The sequence below is a fragment of the Anarrhichthys ocellatus genome, unplaced genomic scaffold (assembly GCF_004355925.1).
Source record: "Anarrhichthys ocellatus isolate YVR2014 unplaced genomic scaffold, GSC_Weel_1.0 scaffold36, whole genome shotgun sequence".
NCBI classification, from domain to species: domain Eukaryota; kingdom Metazoa; phylum Chordata; class Actinopteri; order Perciformes; family Anarhichadidae; genus Anarrhichthys; species Anarrhichthys ocellatus.
In genome coordinates, this window is record NW_022280066.1 from 2,484,292 (window position 1) to 2,489,377 (window position 5,086).

The 5,086-nt window shown below is 41.3% G+C and overlaps 1 protein-coding gene across 8 annotated transcripts in view; it reads left to right on the forward strand.

Moving 5' to 3' along the window:
• Positions 1-1,858: 1,858 nt before the first annotated feature.
• nrxn3a (neurexin 3a) overlaps positions 1,859-5,086 on the forward strand; it is a 147,177-nt gene continuing 143,949 nt past the window's right edge. For 7 of the 8 annotated variants that reach the window (XR_004213417.1, XR_004213418.1, XM_031866735.1 and 4 more), the window contains exon 1: positions 1,860-2,113. The gene's annotated coding sequence lies outside the window, so the exon portion shown is untranslated. Of the gene's footprint in view, positions 2,114-5,086 lie in introns of all 8 variants that reach the window. The other variant, XM_031866738.1, reaches the window with a different exon arrangement.

Consider the following 5,086-nt stretch of genomic DNA (forward strand, 5'->3'; position numbering starts at 1 on the left):
TAGTTTGTTTCTGCACTGTACTTTTGCTCTGGTTTATGCTCTTAGATGCTTGTTTAAAAAAGGAGATGCACTTATGACTTCTGGTGACTAGTAGTTCTCTTGAATACCGATGTTGAATACACTTATTGTAAGTCGCTTTGGATGAAAGCATCTGCTAAATGACTGTAATGTAATGTAATGTATGTTTACATATGACTGCTCATTGGTCTTAAACACTTGACTCACTACATTGTATGTAGTGTTGTGATATTTTATTATGGTACTGCATTATTATACTATTATATTGTATATTGTATCATACTATGTGTCAAATGAATTAATGGAGATGAAAATTAAATTGCTGACATGTTCAATATTTGTGGCATTGTTTGTATAATGGCCACTGTCTATTCATCGGAAAAGGAAAAATTCCCCAAAAAAACATTTAGAAAAAAAGGAAGAATTCTGAGGGAGAGCAACAGAGGAGGGATCCCTCTCTCAGGATGGACAGAAGTGCAATAGATGTCATGTGTACAGATTAAACAACATAAATGAATATGGATTGACAGAAATTATACATATAATTGAAGTAGTAATAATAGCAGAAGTAATAATTAAAAAAATATTACTACTACTAATAACAGCAGCATCGATAATAGAATAATAAACCCTGATTCTGGGAAGCAAAAATAGTCTTGTTTATTCTATTAATGAATTGATTTAGTTATTATTACAATAACAAGCCACCAAGAGGCCTTATGACAATATACGGGATATAACAAATTTGGAGAAACTCACAAAAGCTGAAATTCTAAATAATTTACACTTAATGTTGCCAATTCCTGGATCGGCCTGCATGTCTCAGATGACACATTTATGACAGACCCCTCATTTGTATAATGATGAGGAAATGCATTACAAAGCAATGTATAAAGAAAATAATACATCCATAAATAAAATGAAAAATAAAATAAAATATGCAATGGAAAAATAATACAGAAGTAAATTAATACAAAAATAAATACACACATTTAAAAAAAGGTAAAGGATCAACAAAAAAATCTAATATATAAGTATAAATAATTACTACATAAAAGGAAAAATTAAATAAGAAAATAAATAAATAAATCGGGGAATAAATACAAAGGAAAATAAAGAAGAGCAAATTAAAAGAGAACAATCCATTTATGTCCATATGTAAAATTTGATCAATTATGAATGCCTATATTTATTTTTAATATTTGTTTTGGTACATTTAATGGAATATTAGTTAATTTATTAGGCCACTTACATATATTTATTTTTGATTTTGCAGCTTCTGTCCTCCATAAACATTGTGGAACAGTGGCTTTTTTCTTAATACACCGTTCCACAATGATTCTGTGTATGGTCAGTGCATGATTCGTCCTTCCAGTTTGCTTCTACCCAAACAGCTCGTCCAGGTCTGATTGTGTCCCGTCCTGGGACTGGACAATAGCATCATGCCTCTCCAGTTGTTACGCTCACTGAGGTTTGGTGACCAATAAGCCCGTTGGGATTGCTTCCCACTAGAACCTCAGAGGTTGCTATTGAGTCAGCTTTCAGAATGGCAGCTGCTTTGCCCACCTTCACCTTTTTGATAATCCTCCAACAGTTGACCTTTTGGTTCCATGGTTCTTATTTCTAGGGCTGAAATAAACTCTCACACGCCTCCGTGATGAACTGACCCTCTCTGCGCACATCATGGGACCTTCCGTTTTACAAGAGCCTAATGCACTGAAATAGTCACGTGTGTGTGTGTGTGCGCGCGCGCGCGTGCGTAGGCTCTGCTACGAGCCTGTACGCCTTTAAATGTCGTATGCTAAGTAGAGGGCGGACCCGAGTGGCGCGTGTGTGTGCGTGCGTGCGCCTCTTGCCGGCAGCCGCTGTGAGTCGCACGGAGCTTACAGCCGCCTTTGAGCGTGTGATGCACCGTGGTCGACGCACCTGTGAGGAGCAATAAACCCAGCCCGGTACCGCCTCGTGCTCACCGCCCTTTCCAGCAGCGGAAACATTGCTGCTTTAAACGGGATCCTGGATTTTAATAACTACGGGGTGAGGAGTTTTACAGCTGGATTTTAACAGTTGGATACTCTTGGCAAAATGCTTAACTAAGGTCAGTAGCGTCGTCTTTTACCCTAACCTGTTCATGTTGCTGGTCCGCGTGCAAACCCCGTGGGCATTAAATGTAGTGAAACGGGAGCAGGTGCCACAGAAAAATATGAGGCAGAATAAAGGCAGGGTTCCTCTCCAGACGCACAGGTATCGCGCAACTTGACACTTTAACAGGACTTTTCCAGTTTGTGCGCAACGGAACGGTGAATATGGCGGAGCTGAAGCAGGTGTGAGTCTCCTTGAAGGGAAATCAGCTTTTGAGGGATTCTAAATGGGAATATCTGCGATGTTGGCCTCTCAATCCCCTCGCTGGAACAGAGGCACCGTGGCAGGCGGGTTTAGAATTACACACGTCCTCTCCCCTCCCTGAGGCGATGTTTTCGATATGAGTGATCCATTTTATTTGCATTTCTATTTGATCTTGCACATACCACCATGCGGTGTTTTAACCACGCTTTTGTATCAAATAGGAAGAGCATCAACCCTGAAAAAATAAAGACTTAAACCACGAAGCAGATTTCCTTCACCCTGTTTTTAGGGTGATGAATAATAAATGGCACGAACGCCAGGTGTCCAATGTCCACGCATTGTTCTCGTCTACAGCTTCATGTTCAAATGACAAACAAATGCACCATGACACGCAGCGCACAGCAAACACGGCGAACGCACTCTTTAAACGGAGATGCATATTGGGATGGAATTGGAGCAGGATGACATGCCGTTTGATACGTGACCTTCTGTGTGAACGGAGACGGACAGCACGCAGCAGCAGGCTGCTCACTTCCTCACCATGTAGGCTAATAAGCATCACATTCCTCCATTATCCCTCTTCCTCTCGTGTGTCTGGATTCCAAAAATCCAGCTGCAGCCTGCTGTTTTTACAGACTGGTCGAACGGGTGTCACATTTCCGAAACTCCATCAAACTAAACGTTGAGGTCTAAAATCAATATTTTAAACACGAACGCTTCATATTAAAATGGCCTCGAAACATCGGAACAAATCAAACCGAAGTAGTAGTTAGTATTTTTTTAAAGGTGTCCGAAGGATTGAGTGTGGGGACTTTTTTTATTTTTTTTTAATTTTTATTTTATTTTAGGAAAGCATGATTATGATGATTTTGATTATTTCAGTTCCCCGGTGGATCGAATGGCGTCGCGGTGTCCGCAGGGAGGGTGGCTGGAACGGGACTGCTCTGCCTCCAATAAACTGCATTTCATGCTGCACGTTGAGCTGTATTCCACTCATCCGTCCGCATTTTTAAAGCTGATCTGGGCCTGCGATTTAGACCCATTCGGGGCTTCATATTTAATTGAGTACTGCATTTTCCGTTTTTCATTTACGCTTTACTGCGACGAATGCACGATGTCTCCTAAGACAGCAGATCGGGTCCTTTCCATTGCAGAACACGCGAGGCCTTATGCAGTGCGCCATATAATCCACCACCTGCCTCTAAATGAGCCGCACGGTGTGCGGGCCCTCCTGTCTGTCTCACGCCTTTTAATGGAATACCTACACACGGTGTAAAAAAAACCCGACCATTTGAACTGATGGAAGAGGCTACACATTTATGCTAATTCGCAAGGAAATTCTATATTTTTTTCCCTCGCTGCAGCACATATTTCAACGTGTAGGATTTTAGGAGGTAATAGGATTTGATGAATCTTGTGCATTTATGCAGAGGGAATTCCTAATCAGGCTTTTTTTCAAAACAGGCTTCATAACGGGCGTGACCCACCCAGAATGCGTCTCTTTTCCCCGCAAAGGGCCCAAAGGTGCTTTATCACCTGCTCCATAATCATTTACAAACGAAAACACTTTGGTGTCATGTTCCGAGAAAAACAATTAGTGCCTTCAATTGGTACAAACTATTATGTTTATTATTCTACCGTCCTTTAAAAAATACTTTTTACTGCATTGGGAGGTAAAATAAATCAGGCTAGATTAAATATGATTGTAAATGTGTGATCAGAAAATTAGATTTGCTATTTTACACACAATGCTTCTAATGATCCTCTTCGAGTGTCATGTCTCCGACATGGACGGTGCGTATTTTTGGCAAAACATGAACCCCTCTCTCGATTTAATGTTCCTTCCCCCCCCCTCCCTATTTCGGGTGGGGGTTGTTCGGGTAGGATGGAGGCTGTTTTGGGTAATTTGGCTGTCCTGCTTTTTTGTTCTGGTTGGCAGCCGATTAACTGCGCTGACAAATCAGGCGCAAAAAGCCAAGGGCTCTCAAGGTAACACTAATCCCTCTGGGCGGGGAGAGTCAAATATTACGCAGGATTTTGGAGAATGCTCTTTTCTTTAATTCGGTCGTTTTTCTGCGTTCAGACGGTGTGTCTCACTCCCTGCTCTTTTTCGCTGTTTTTATTCTTCAAAGTGTAATAGAGTGTGACATTGCTGGACCGTGAATGTTTTCTTTTCCGTATCGAAAATATCTGTTGTGCCGTCTTTATAGACATCCTTTTAAATAAGGTGTTAACATATACATTTAATTTAAAGGAAAAATAATTCTCCCTCCTTTTGTAAATATTTCAGATTTATCCAGGCCTACAAAAGCACAGGCGTGAAATAACTTAAAGCGTTTGGCTTTTCATATTTTTTCACAATACTCTAACTGGTCCATCAGCAGGAATGAATCGGTCATAATTCAGAAGTCAATGCCACAACGTGATGTTCTCTGACCTGCTGGTAGTGGTGAGGTGTTTGTGGGTGTGTTCTCTGGTGGACTGTGGTGTAGTGATGGAGAGGTGTTTATCCACCCTATGGTTGTGTAATATATTTTGTGTGTCTGCAGTCATTGTGCAAGTGTGTACAGTCAGTGTGGTGTGTGTGTGTGTGTGGGTTTGTGGGCTGCTCTCTAACTCGGTGATGTAATGCCATGAAGGGTGCTGCAGCAGAACCACAGAGCCCAGAGAAGGCGTGTCCTGCCTGCAGAGTAGCTGAATAACAACAAGGTGCCCACGCTGCACC